General features: G+C 44.3%; 1 protein-coding gene across 1 annotated transcript in view; it reads left to right on the top strand.

The window, feature by feature from the left end:
- The window catches only part of NDST2 (N-deacetylase and N-sulfotransferase 2), an 89939-nt gene that overhangs the window by 20210 nt on the left and 54809 nt on the right, over nt 1-14920 (top strand). The window contains 1 exon segment of the mRNA XM_081913563.1: nt 424-615. The gene's annotated coding sequence lies outside the window, so the exon portion shown is untranslated.

Genomic DNA, 14920 nt, shown 5'->3' on the forward strand with positions numbered 1-14920 from the left:
GGACAAACTCCGGCTCCCTCAGCCTATAGAGTGAGATGTGCGCTGCAACCCCAGAGTCGTCTGCAACTGGACCTTACAGTCAGGGGTACCTTTACCTTTACCTCTGTTATTAATTATTTCTAACTAATTATAGATGTATTACATCTTGATTCTTATGTCTTTGAAATAGTCCAAATTAGTGCCCATCACATTAGGGGGCCCTGCGAAATGGCTGCTTTAGACAGGAGTAATTCCTAGTGGATGAGGCATCGCAATTGGTTCCATTACATGCAATCTCTTTGAGAAAGTGAAGCGTATGCTATGCCCCTCTGAAGTCTTATCAGGTTACAGCATGCTTTCAGCTCAAAGCTGTGTTTTGAAATGATATGTCATAGAATAACAGGGATGAATAACCACAGTCTCCTCTTGTTCTTGGACACTTAGGTTTCCCAATACTAACGGATTAGAAGAAGGCATTCTTAAGACCTCCAGTCTGGTACCTTTGTAGTGGCTGCACTGGCCTGCATGTCTTTCCTATGCAAGATCTCCATCAGACAATACCAACAAGCACCACCAACTTGTTTCTTACACCCAAAGCTACTGTGTGCGAGATGTGCTATTGAACAGCATTTGCAGGTAAGCAACTTTCACTAATATCTATTGATCTGAAAAGACCTAGTCCTGGAAGACAGAGTGTATGGGCCACCCAGCAAACTCTATTACATGGGCTTCTGCTTGCTCAAGGGACCTCAACAGCAGTCTTTGTGTGGGCATAAGGTTTCTGGATTTGCTTGGAGCGGGGCTATTAAAAATCTCTAGCAGTTGCCAGACTCCTTGGATGGTTACTTGAAATTGTTAAAATATGGGAACTTGGGGAAAGGGAGCCATTCAGTCAGAATGAACTTGCCTTGGTTTTGCTTTTATATAGATTAAGGTGGAGGAAACCTTTTCTAGCTTGAGAAACAATTTAATTGTTCTGTGTTGAACTTTTTCATCTTGAGCTGTAATTATATACCACATTTAAACAATAGATTGTACATTGGGAACCAATCAACCTTTTTCCTTCTAGCGAAAACAGCAATAGACCATGTATGGACTCAGGAACCCCAAGCCAGCCTCATCCTCAGTTCTCTTTGGGGATCTAGGGGTCACCTACTAGGGCTTCAACCTTAATTGATTAAATGACGTTGCTTCGTTAAAATTTTGGATCTGTTTAATTGGGCATTGCCCCAATATCACCCAATCTTTCATTTTAAACCCTTGTGACTCTTCTTTCCTTTGCATGTCCCTTGTTCTCCAGAAAATGGAAGGTCTTTTTCACGCTTCCATAGACACTTGAGAATCGTGCTCTGAATTCTCCTCTGAGAGTTCCTCCCATTTCTTAGTAGGGGGCATTATTGGAGGAAGCGGCACAGCATGACTTTGCTACGCTCATTTTTCTCCTCCCTGGTGCTGTTTTATAAAATGAGGATAAAAGGTGCTGTTGGGCACCTTTCCCATTGGGAAATGGATTACCCAGAGCCCTCTGCAATGATGCTGGGGCCTTGTGCTAATATCCCTATTTCTGGTGGGAGAGGGAACCCAGCCAAGAAGGCACACTTCACTGCTGCTGGCACAACCTTTTTGTGTTTTTTTAATTGGTTCCTCCTTTGTTGCCTGGATGGGCATAAAAAAGGAAAATTTATTCCAAGATGGTCTTTGGGAAGAGCTGAATGTATGCCTGCAATTACGCGTGAAAGATCATATATTGAGTTCCACTGTCCACCTAGGGTTTGGAGGTGGGTAGGTGCGAAACTTGTTAAAAATCACTATCTATCTATCTAGCAGAAATATATGCAGCAAACATTTGTCTTGCTAAATATTAAGAGGAACCCCAGTAAAGAGACAGATGTAATAAGAAAATATTATATAATCAGTAAATTAACCAGCTAAAATCTGGTAAATAATCAGTTTTAAAGTTCGTTTAATTGGGTTGCAGGCCTATGAAATACTCAATTTTAATGTGCGTTTAATTGGCTTGCAGCGTGAATAACTACACTTCTTTCAATGGAGCCCTGACTTTAACAAGATAAGCAAACAGCTTATTGTGAGTGTTAGAGAGGTGTTAAACCCATTCCTTATCTGTGGTTTATTGGCTGCACATTGCACACGCATCCCAGTGAGAGTCCAGATGATACCCTCCCTTCCAAACACACGCACCACAGGATCAAAATGCACATTTTTAAGCTGGGGGGGGGGTCAGAGAGGAGAAGCTGTAACAGTATAAGAATCAAAACACCCACCACATCTCTGCCCTGCTGCTTCCTTGTTCAAAAATCCTTCAAGCTGCTTTTCTATTGCTGTTTTAAACTGGTATCAGGAGGCACTTTCAAGCTTGTCCATATTGCTGTCTCTTGCTTATAAGTGGTTGGTTGATTCAGTAACTATTTGCTATGCAGCCCTGTACAGTAGACAGTCCTGGTCCACTCAAAAATATTTCTTAGTTGCTTCAATGGGGATTATTTTTTAAAGGTTATAACCTTTAAAGCCCTATACGGCCTAGGACCCTCGTACCTACGGGACCGCCTCTCCTGGTATGTCCCACAGAAGAACCTACGGTCTGCAAATAAAAACATCCTGAAGATCCCAGGCCTCAGAGAGGTTAGGCTGGCCTCAACTAGAGCCAGGGCTTTCTCGGCCGCAGCTCCAATCTGGTGGAACGCTCTGTCACAAGAGACTAGGGCCCTGCGGGACTTGACATCTTTCCGCAGGGCCTGTAAGACAGAGCTGTTCCACCAGGCCTTTGGTCAGGGCGCAGCCTGACCCCCTCCTCTGGCAATCTGCACAGAATTTTGCTTAATGGTTGCCATCAATTTGATTTTAATTAATTTTTATAATGAAAGGTTTTTAGAACGTTGGATTATTTTGATTGTTGTTAGCCGCCCTGAGCCCAGCTTTGGCTGGGGAGGGCGGGGTATAAATAAAATTTATTATTCTAAAGTAAGTGAGCTTTAATGATGCCCTTTCAGTTCTATGCCTGGAAATAAACCTATAGAAATGCAATGCCTTATTCACTTCCTAACAACTGGTCAACCCTTTTTGCAATGTTGTAGTTAATGCTAACTTGGCTGAAATAACTTCTCTTTTTCCAAGAAAACAAATTCAGACTGTGATCCTAATCACTCATGCTAGTGAGTGAGCACCATTGACTTGTCTCTGAGTTAACATGTATAAAATTACGCTGCAAGTGAGTGTTGAACAAGATCTTTGTTTGGGAGCCATTATCCACTGTAGTTGGGAGGCAACATAAGACCTGCAGGTCATAGTCAGTATGTTGTGCTTCCTGTGTGTTTGCCAAACTGAATATACAGCAGGGCTTTTTTGACTTTAAAGCCAGCTCTGGTGCTAGTGTTTGCTTAGAAAGCTGGAGAAAGCATTTGTCACGCACCGAAACGTTTCTAGATCTTGAAACTGACTTCTGTGCTCTTCGGAGAGCCAGTGTGTTGTGGTGGCTTCAGTGTGGACTATGACCAGGTTGGGCAAGGTTCAGATTGCTGCTCAGCCATTGGGCTCATTGAGTGACCTTGAGCAAGGCAGTCTCTCAGCCTAGTCTCACAGGAGTTGTGAGGATGGTGGGGGTACACACCATATACGTTGCCCTACATTTGTGGGAGGGAGGAAAATGTTATAGAAGGTGATGGTTATGGCCACATTAATAAATGTATAATTCATTATAATCTAATTAAATTATGGTTGGCCGGGGTCAATGAAGTTAGCAGATGGTGGATATTATTTTAAAATATATAAGATGTCCAGTTAGTGATCGATTGATTTGCAGAATGTTTTAGCGGAGATTTATTAGTAATGATCACAGTGGCTTCTCAGATTAGGATAATACAAACAAGCTATTGGGAGGGCTTATAAATAGAGCAGTATTGTATCAAATGCCAAGTATGCATGACTGCGTTTTGAATCAGGCTCTTGCAAAGAGGCAGGTTTCCTGATTTATGTATGTAGTATCTAATATGTAAGGACCACCTGCAACCTTAGAACTTGCCCAAACCCTACAGTCCCTTGAAAGCCCCTTTTTTTTTGTCCCACCACTAAGGATGAGCCTATTAGTGAATATTACGGGCAAGGATTTTCAGTGGTGGCCCCTCAGTTGTGAATCTCCTTCCCTGGAGAACTCTACTTAGCTCCTCCCCCCACTAGTACACAGGAGAAACAAACCATAATCTGTTCCTTGGTGTTATGTCCAAACCAGGGGTTGTGGTTCGTTTCTCATAAACACACGACTATAAGTAAACCAAAACTAATTGTGGTTTTCTTGGAGTTAAAAAAGATCACCATCCCTAGTTCAACCATCACGCTGAACAAAGGATCATAGCTTGTCCGTTTCCAGTCACAAGTGTGCTTGCTAAACTAAGGCTATAGATTGGAATGCCTCAGTTCTGATTTTTTTTTTTTTTTAAGAATGATGTTTTGTGGTCTTTGTGAACCTGTTTGGTCCGTTACTAAGATATTTAAGACAAACTGTCACTAGTACATGTTACTTGAGTGTGATTGACAGCACTCTTATACCACTTCAGAAGACAATGGAATGTGCACCTTGAAGAGAGAGAACATGCTTGACTTCCTGCTTAAGTCTAAAGTTAAAAGGCTTCATGAAGAGCATTAAGTACCGTATTTTTCGCACGATTGGACGCACCGGACCATAGGACGCACCTAGTTTTCAGGGGGGGAAATCAAGGAAAAAATATGATTCCCCCCCGCAGCTCTGGGAGCAGTGGACAGGTTGCACGCAGCCTGTGCGCTACTCCAAGACCTTCTCCCTGCTTTTGCGGGAGGTGGCGGAATTCCCCCACCTCCCGCAAAAGCCCACAGGAGCCCCGCTTGACTCCTGCGGGCTTTTCGACCAGGAGGGAGAAGGGACTGAAACGGCCAGTCAGTCCCTTCTCCCTCCTTGGGCAAAAGCCGCAAAGAGCTGCGCGCTCTTTAAAGGCTGCGCGGCTCTTGCAGGCTTTTCTGCGAGGTGGGGGAATTCCCCCACCTCCTGGAAAAGCCAGCAAAGCCGTGCAGCCCCTTTAAAGAGCGCACGGCTTTTGCCTGCTTTTGCGGGAGGTGGGGGAATTCCCCCATCTCCCGCAAAAGCCCGCAGGAGGGAGAAGGGACTGACTCGGCCAGTCAGTCCCTTCTCCGTCCTTGGGGAAAAGCCCCCAAGAGCCGCACGCTCTTTAAAGGCTGCGCGGCTCTTGCAGGCTTTTCTGCGAGGTGGGGGAATTCCCCCACCTCCTGGAAAAGCCAGCAAAGCCGTGCAGCCCCTTTAAAGAGCGCACGGCTTTTGCCTGCTTTTGCGGGAGGTGGGGGAATTCCCCCATCTCCCGCAAAAGCCCGCAGGAGGGAGAAGGGACTGACTCGGCCAGTCAGTCCCTTCTCCGTCCTTGGGGAAAAGCCCCCAAGAGCCGTGCGCTCTTTAAAGGGTGCGCGGCTCCTGCGGGCTTTTCTAGGAGGTGGGGGAATTCCCCCACCTCCTAGAAAAGCCTGCAGAAGCCACGGAGCCTCTTTAAAGAGCGCACGGCTTTTGCCTGCTTTTGCGGGAGGTGGGGGAATTCCCCCATCTCCCGCAAAAGCCCACAGGAGGGTTGGAGAGTAGCGGGAAGGCGTCGCGCGCCTTCCTGCTGCCCCCATCCTCTGGGGCTGGCGATGGGGGAAGCGCTGCTTTCCCCCCCGCCAGCCTCAAAGCCGGGTTGGAGAGTAGCGGGAAGGCGTCGCGCGCCTTCCTGCTGCCCCCCATCCTCTGGGGCTGGCGATGGGGGAAGCGCTGCTTTTCCCCCCGCCAGCCTCAAAGCCGGGTTGGAGAGTAGCGGGAAGGCATCGCGCACCTTCCTGCTGCCCCCCATCCTCTGGGGCTGGCGATGGGGGAAGCGCTGCTTTCCCCACCGCCAGCCTCAAAGAGCAGACTCTCCTGGCTTCAGCGGAAGCAACGCGAAGCCTCTTTAGCGCAGGCTTCGGAGGCTTTGCCTTGCTATCGCTGAAGCCAGGGAGCCTGCATTCGCTCCATAGGACGCACACACATTTCCCCTTCATTTTTGGAGGGGGAAAAGTGCGTCCTATAGAGCGAAAAATACGGTAGTTTCACAGTGCAGATCAAATACCGATTATGATGGAGAAAAAACGTGACTTGGAAATGTTGAAGAAAGTTATTTCTGCTTGATTCATCTGTTTTTAAAGGAGTGGTGAAAAGAAGATAAAAATAACCAGCCAATTCTACATAATCTTCTAGGTTCTTTGTGACTGGCTTGACTTTTGCACCTACTCACGAGCCAAGCTTTCCCACGCGTGCTATAAGCATTCTGTTACTTCCTGGCTTGGATGTGTGTGGAGTTGGGCAAATAGTTTAAACTTCCCAGGATTCCGGTGTTAGCTTCTAGCCCTTTCAGTTACGGGGAGAAATCTGTGAATGTTACCTGATTAGATGTTGACTAGACTCCATGAGGACTAAGGAGGAAAATAAACAAATTTATTTATTTACTTATTTATTTCATAGAATTTATGTACCACTTGATTGGTTGTTGTTTTTTTTAAAAAAAAAACAACCTTCGAAGTGGTTAGCTAAGGAAAAAACAATATACATATCTGTCTGCTTTTTATTTAAATGTACATCTAGTTTAGCCCCTACACAATCAGCCCTTGAAGGAAATTAGAGGAAAGCACTGTTATCTCACAGAAGATTTTCTCTAAACAAAAAAAATTCCTTCCAGTAGCACCTTAAAGACCAACTAAGTTAGTTCTTGGTATGAGTTGGTCTTTAAGGTGCTACTGGAAGGAAATTTTTTTGTTTTGACTATGGCAGACCAACACGGCTACCTATCTGTAACAAGATTTTCTCTAATTAGTGTTGGACAAAGCAACACTTCCATTGTTTCTCAAAGCCCTATCTAGTCTGACAAACAGGGATGCAAGAGCTGAGCCATAAGTGATGGTTGTATTCAAGTTAGAGAATGCTTATTTTAACATGCCAATTCACTGCGGTGTACCAAGTATCAAAATATAACAAAACTGAGGTCCCTTTCTGTCATAATTTGCTGCACCCAAAGTGTTGTAGCTCCTGTTGTCCCTACTGCAAATGACTACCAGCCACCCCAGTGTTCTTCGCCCCTAAACCTATGGGTAGGATTCTACAAGAGTCGGCTCTTAGAACACTTACAAATATCTTCCTCATGAAAATACGTGTAACATTACTCAATTGACTTTGTTTAATCAAGGTCATGGCTTAATATCAATGTCTAGTTACAACATAATTGAAAAAGATTTTGCCATAGTTTAAATCTTCTGGGTTGTACACCTATTGCTCCTCTGCTATTTGTGTGATTATTCTCTCTGCGGAAAGTAGCAGTGAACACAGCTGGTTTTCTGTCACCCTCACCACAGGCTTAACAGAGTGTCTGCTTGACAGATTGTGATTGCATACGTGTGCGTCCGAAGGAGGATACAAATACTAGGAGATAAAAGACTCATTTAGGTTCATTTAAGGTGGATGCAGCAACGCTACTTTGGCATGTCCACATAATTTCAAAGGCAGCTTATGATATGCTATCACTAATATGCTACTTAATACATTATAACGGACCCAATCTAATAATTCTCAAGAGCTTAGAAACAGCACAGAACTTTGTACAAGATTAGAGAAAGGAAAAACTTTAGAGCCATTCCACTTCCCTATGTGATATTGCCACCACTGTCATCATATTGCCAACCTCAAACACAACACATTCTGATGCTTAGCATGAATGCAGATGCAATGTTTCTCTGAGGACTAATTATTATTATTATTATTAATCCTTAGGGTTGGGGTTAGGAATCTTTGTTAAAGGTTTAGACCTTTAAAAAAACGGTTTGTTGTTTCTAATATGTTTATATTATCTGATTGTAAATTGCTTTGGTAGGTGCAAAATGTAGGATATCAATTTTTTAAATAAATAGATGTTTAAATCATGTAGACAAGAAGTGTAAAAGGTCTAGCACTAGTTGTCTTGCATCTATATATACTTTTCTGTCAGGTGTCAATTGTAGCCTGTTATCAGGATTAAATATTTAGGAATCCTGTACTTTTCTAAAGGCTGTTTTGTACCATAATGGAATTGGGTTAAAGACTTTGGGCCACACAGAGAGTAATACATGTGCAATCAGATACCACAAAGCACCTGTTGCACTCAGGTTTCTGTCAAATCATTGCAAAGTGGAAATTCAGGTCTGATTGATGCTCAAAAGTATGAGGAGGTACAAATCCCACAGATCTGTTTCTTATCAGGTGCTCCACACAGTAAACAAATGCTGACTGATGGCAGAGCTTTTGAACAGATAAGTTTCAGATAATGGAAAGAACCTTGGCTGTTTCTCATCTCCAGTTTGGCAGCTAGATTTATAGAAGCTGAAGAACACCTGAAATGGGTTGTCTCTCGTGATAATGACAGTAGAGTCAAAACAGGCCCATATAGTGGCGGTCCTGGGCAGGTATCTGCCATTAGTATTGAGTTTAGCATGTATGCTCATTTTAGCTTTCTGTTAGTGAGAATTCAGTGGTTCCTGTTTACACTGCTGCTGTTTCTAAGTGTGCCTGGGTTATCTCAAAGCTAAGGGTTAGTTCTACGCAAGTTTAATCAACCCAGGCTGCTGATCCTGTGCCTTACCTATGACAAATCTCAGCTGTTTCTCAGTGGCGAGTGGGGACTCCTATTAGAGCTTGGAGGTCGTTGGAACAAGCCAGTTTAGTGCCAAACTTCCCTTTTGGTTTGTCACTCACTCATTGTTGAAAATTGTTCTGTTGTAACCGAGTTGAGAGAAACTGACAAGCAGATGCCAGTAACTATGGCTTCTTTTTCACATCACAGAAGAAAATCAGTGTTGACACATTTCACCTTCGGAATAGAAGCATTAAACATTCATTTTCCACACTTCATGAGAACTGTTGCAGTGCCATTCAAAGTCTGACATTTTTGGTGCTTTCTTTGATGTAATTCTACCAAGGTATACTATGGAGCCCTCTAGATTTAGATCAGTGGTAGCCTATGTGGTTGCTTCCAGATGTTGTTGGACCACAATTCTCATCTAAGTATGGCATATGCTGATTGATTCAATGGTGGTAAATGTTCTGCCTGGGTTTTTACTATTTTACTTACCGATTACAAATCATTGACCATCTCTTTTATTGGAATGCATAAGAAATAATTTTTATATCGGGATTTGTAGTCTTCGGTGTTATGTTTTCATTTAGATACATAGTGCACCTTAGAAAAGCCATGTTTTGCCCTGGATATTTTAAGCTGTGGAAATGTTTGTTGAATTGCCAGTAGTACATCTAAACAGAACATCTTAACATATAAAAACTCCACCAAGCACATCTATGAACATTGTTGTATTATAGTTCCTCACTTACATGATCTGTGGGTATCTCTGCTGCTGAGAAGTGGATTCTGTTTAAATATGGATCTTATCATTAATTTATACTTTTATTGCATTTTGGGGTTAGATAAAAAGCTGTGCATTGCTGTGCTGAATAGTTTTCCTGGCTAGTCAAGCTACTTCAGGATGGCTGCAGGATGGTGACCCATCATTACTGAACTTCTGGATCAGACTTGTGTGGCTTTCCACCTTCCCATTCAGCACTTCCATCAGGAACCATGTATCTTATTGTTGGGGGTGTGTGTTTATCTTCAACCTATAAATACTGCTCTCTGTGTGTGCACCACGGAAGCTTCAGTAAAGTGGTCAAGCTCGCCAACACGAAACTGTTGCTTTAAGTGGAGTTGTTTTGCTTGGCATACACAAAACACACACTTTATATAGGTTGCACAAAGGCTTTTCTCCCTCTGGTCCCAGAGGGGTTTCTGTACTTCAGAGCCCTTGCTGAACAAAATCCACACACAACTTCTTAGTCAATTTGCACAAAGTCCTGCAACAGCTTAGAGCAGTGGTTGCCAACTGGTGGCCAGAGGAGCCCATGGGGTCCACATAACCCACCTGGGGGTCCGTGGCACCACTCACATAACAAAAACTACCATAGAGATACCATAATTTTCAAAAGTAGGGGGTCTGTGGCTTGGCTTTTGAAAAACGGGGAGATTGCAGTACTGAGCTAATTGAGAACCACTGGCGTAAAGTTTTTTGAGTCCTGAAGTCTGGCAATTCTCCAAGTCTTCTTCTCAAATAAGCTCTTCTCAAAGTGTTCAAATAACTCCACTGTTCCATGGCAGTCCACTCCTTCCTGGTAACCACCCACTACCCACACCATAATCAGAGCTCTTTTATACAGAGGTTACATACCTAATCTGCCCAGTAACACTGATAAGGAACTCATCAGATTCAGCCAGGTGCATCTAGGGAATTAGCTCTTTCCTCACTACTAATGGAATTAACCCATTAACACTTATAGCTTTTAAAATACACAACCCTTGAGCAGCCATATTCCTGGTTTCCCAGTCCTCGGAAGAGAACAGAATGATTTTATGATGTGGCAGTCAACTAGTAGCATGGCTCTCGGTAGATCTCCTTAGTGTGTGATTAAGTGGTGTGAGGGCATAGGGGTTAGCAAGCCTGTGTTTCTCCTTAAACAAAAGGGTGAAGTTTTGCTGCCTTCTCCACAGATGTTAAAAATATCAAATAATCCATACTCTAGCCCCTATTGTAATCATGGAAATGAATGATTTATCAAAGCTCTCCCTCGCGGATACCATCTGTCAAGTGCAGAGTGAGAGTGATGTTTGCCTCTGCTTCCTTGCAGTCTGCTCTTTGCTGTGTAAGAGATGACAAGTGTCAGGTGCAGGGAGAGCAGGGAATTATTAGTGCAAATGTTAGCCCTCTTGGGAAAAGATGTTTTAACTCCTTTAAAAGGACCTCCATCCCCTCCAGTCAAGTAATCCTTGTTAGAAAACCACCATCTGAAATGCCACCACAATAAAAATACTAGTCCAGTAATTTTGAACCTGTATTAATTATAGTGCCATCTCAGATCTGCACATTTGTAGTGAGACTGGAGCGATTTCAACAGTGACAAGGTGGGATATCACTGAAAATCCTTTCTTTTTCAAAAGACCAGTCGCGGGCGAGGTGAGGGCACACCCAGAATTGCGTTTCTTAAGGGAATCCAAAAAATGCCCATATTAGCAGATGCACAAAGAATGTAGTTATGTTTACCCAAACAAAACTAGAAGGATAATCACTTACAGGTATAGCAAAGTTGCTAAGTCAGATTACCTGGTTCTTGCAGAAGACATTTGAAAATCAGAATTATTATAGAATAATGAGATAGTCACAGTGAAACTTCTTGGTTCATTATTGATGGACAGACAGAATGTGACAGAAGATGCCACTTGTAGCTTGGCATTGGCATTTTGGGGGTTTAAATGGGTTTCATTAGGAGCTAGAACACCTCACTACCAACTTCAAGACTAGATACCCTCAGCAGGTGCCAGCCATGCAAAGTAAAATAACTGACTTTTTTGCGGGGTCTGCCCTGCCCCCTAAGGATACACATCTCTCCCTGAAATGACAGCGAATTGGACACAACAGGAACTCCCCCCTATCAGTCCTCAGCTGGAACATTGCGGGCTGGAGAGGAAAAAAACTTGATCCAGAATTCTTGGAGTATATTAACCAGTTTCATATCATCTTGTTTCAAGAATCGTGGGAAGTAGAGAAAATTGTCCTAAATGGCTTTGAGCTTCTAGAACTCCCTGCCTGCCCCTCCCTGAAAGGAGGCCGCCCTAAAGGGGGCCTAATAATAGGCATCTCCCTCAACCTACATTCTAAACTTACCCTAGTACAGGCCTTGCCTCCTTACGCCCTTACCGGGCTGATTGTGGGGGAAAAGATCTCACTTCTAGTTACAAATGTCTACTTACCACCTGGGGGTTCTTCCCCCGAACTTGGCTCTAAATGGGGCTCGCTAGAAGAGCATCTGCTCTCATGCTATGTTAAGTTTCCTAATACCCCGGCCATAATAGGTGGCGATTTTAACGCCCGTACAGCAGCAAACTGGGACGCGCTGACCAAAGCCAAATGGTGGGTTACTCCAAACCTTGATAATTATGATCTGGATCATATCATGAGGAGAACTTCTAAAGACCACAGAGCAAATGAGGCTGGAGTACTCCTCTATCAAATGGCCATCCGTTTAAATCTGGTCCCCTTAAATGGCACATGTCTCCCTGACATTCCTGGGGATTTTACCCACCTGAGCGTCAAATCAAACAGCGTCCTCGATTACCTGTTGGTCTCCAGGGATCTACTTAAGTGCATTTCCACCTTTAAGATCGAGAATATACAATCTAGTGATCATCTTCCCCTTGTAGCCAAGCTCTCCCTGAACTGGCAGTCGAAGGCCCATAGACATGCGACCCAGATGGTAACCAACGAATCTCTCCAAGTAAGAGGAATCAAATGGTCGGAGACCCAGGCTCAAAGGTACCAAGAATTCTTTCAAAAAGTAATCCTCGGGCCCCATCCTAACATAGGCTCTGCCTCAGACGAGCATAGCATAGTGCTGAAACGCTTCCACCATCATACGACTGATCTTACGTCCTTCTTCAGGTTACCACCCAAAATATTAAATCGAAATGAATATACTTACGGTGCCCCCTGGTATAATTCTCAGTGTAAACAAGCAAGACAGCGCCTCCGTGCTATATATAATGTATATAAGACCTCCGATGCAGCTACTCTGCCAGCTAGTTATGCACAAGCCAAGCTAGCTTACAAACGCACGCAGAAAATTGCCAAACGTGAGTGGCAACACAATCGCTGGCAGGCTTTGATTACTGCTTCAAAATCACACAGATCCAGGGAATTCTGGTCTTTGATCAACAGAAGGGTGAGGAAATACCCAAGGGCAGTCATCCCTGCACCGACATGGGAATTGTTCCTGAAGAAATGCTTCTCACAGGCAGATGCTCCCTCCGACCACCTGACGCACCTGTTTACCCACCTACCTATTTGGCCTCCCACCGATCCGGACGAAATAGCCAAGCTAATAGCGCAGCTGAAACCGGGTAAAGCCCCAGGGCCCGATCTGATCCCTGCTGAAGCCATTAAACTACACCCAAAATGGTGGGCTGGCATCTTGGCCAAAACCTTTGATGCAATCAACGCTTCTGGCCTCATCCCCAAAATATGGAAGGAGGCCATTATAGTACCAATTCATAAAAAAGGTTCTCCAATGGAGCCGGAAAACTACCGTAACATCAGCCTCCTTTCGATCATAGGGAAAATTTATGCCAGCTTCTTGCTGACTAAACTATTGCGATGGGTAGATGAGACTAATCAGATTGGCCACGAACAAGCAGGGTTCAGAATTAAACGCTCTACAACCGATCATGCGATAGTTCTTTACCATCTGGCACGAAAGTACTCCTCTCCCCCCCGGGGCTACCTCTGTGCTGCCTTCTTAGACCTAAAGGCAGCCTTTGACAGCGTTCCTAGAAATATTCTATGGGAGAAACTTGCGAAACAGGGCATTGATAGAAGACTCCTATGGCTTATAAGTCAGCTCCATGAAGGCACCCTTGCTAGAGTGAGACTTACCCCTGCGGGCGATCTCACAAATTCGATACCAATAAACAAGGGAGTGCGCCAAGGATGCATATTGGCTCCCTGTCTATTCAACCTATTCATCAGCGACATGCGAGCACCCCTAGTTAACTCATCTCCAAGTACACACGCGCCTAGACTTGCGGACTATCGCTGCCCACTCCTTTTATATGCGGACGACGCGGTAATTCTATCCTATACACGTGTTGGACTAACCAGAGCTTTGAAGATCTTTGCCACGTATTGTCAACTCAACCAATTAACCATCAACCATGCTAAATCCAAGATTCTGATTTTCTCCAGAAGCCGGAGATTATACGAATGGAAGCTTGGTGGAGCAAAAATAGAGCAAGTCCTAAAATTTCAATACCTAGGAGTTATTTTTCAACACAACTTGGGGTGGAAAGCTCAAATTCAACACCTACTTAACAAGGCCAAAACTTTGTCATATGCGCTCCTCCGATTCTTTTTTTCGGATGGAGCTTTGCATGTTCCCTCGGCCCTAAAGGTGTTCAAGGCAAAAGTGGTCGCCGTGCTAGCTTATGCTGCCCCGCTTTGGGCCGTGATGACAGATCTTGCTCCTCTCGAGACACTGCAAAATCAATTCCTGCGGCGGCTCCTAATGCTCCCCCTCTGCGTAAGCAACGCAGCCATGCGACTAGAACTGAAGATCGCATCCTTAGAAACTTGCCTGTGGAAGCAAGTCTTCAATTATTGGTTATCATTGTGGCATAGATTACCAAACCACTACCTTGTCCAGTGCTTATGGCGAGATGAATTCGCTAGCCTTTGGACTAGTAGAATTCATGCCAAACTCCTGAGCTATGGAATCTCTCCTTCAGATTCCCTAAAACTAGACCAAATTACTGCTCAAAGACTGATCCGCCAAAGACTGGATGACATCGATCTACAGCGAAATTATATGCTGGGGGGAGGTGTTTGTTCGCCCCAGAACATTGGTATCACTTTAACTTACTGCGTTCCATCATACCTCTCCTCCCTCTCGACTGTTGCCCATAGACTGGCCTTCACCAAAGCGAGGTTCAACGTTTTTCCCTCCAACGTCCTGAGACATAGATTCTCAAAGGGCCAAGCCCCCGCCACGTGTGAATGTGATAAGGAGACGCCGGAGTCGCTCCAGCACATCATGTTCACTTGCCCCCTGTTCAATGTGCCACGGGCAAATCTGTTGGGATCAATCATACAGAAACTAGAGGGTACCCCACCAAAATTCCACCTTGCTCAAATTTTGCAGGATAAGGATACCCATACGACCCTGAATGTGGCTAGGTTCCTGGTCGCTGTCCTTACCCAAAAGCGACGCCAAGGAGCACTACAAACTAACTAAGGCGTCATATGCCATTCCATTTTATAGTAT

The sequence above is a fragment of the Podarcis melisellensis genome, assembly GCF_964234715.1.
Source record: "Podarcis melisellensis genome assembly, chromosome: 5".
NCBI classification, from domain to species: domain Eukaryota; kingdom Metazoa; phylum Chordata; class Lepidosauria; order Squamata; family Lacertidae; genus Podarcis; species Podarcis melisellensis.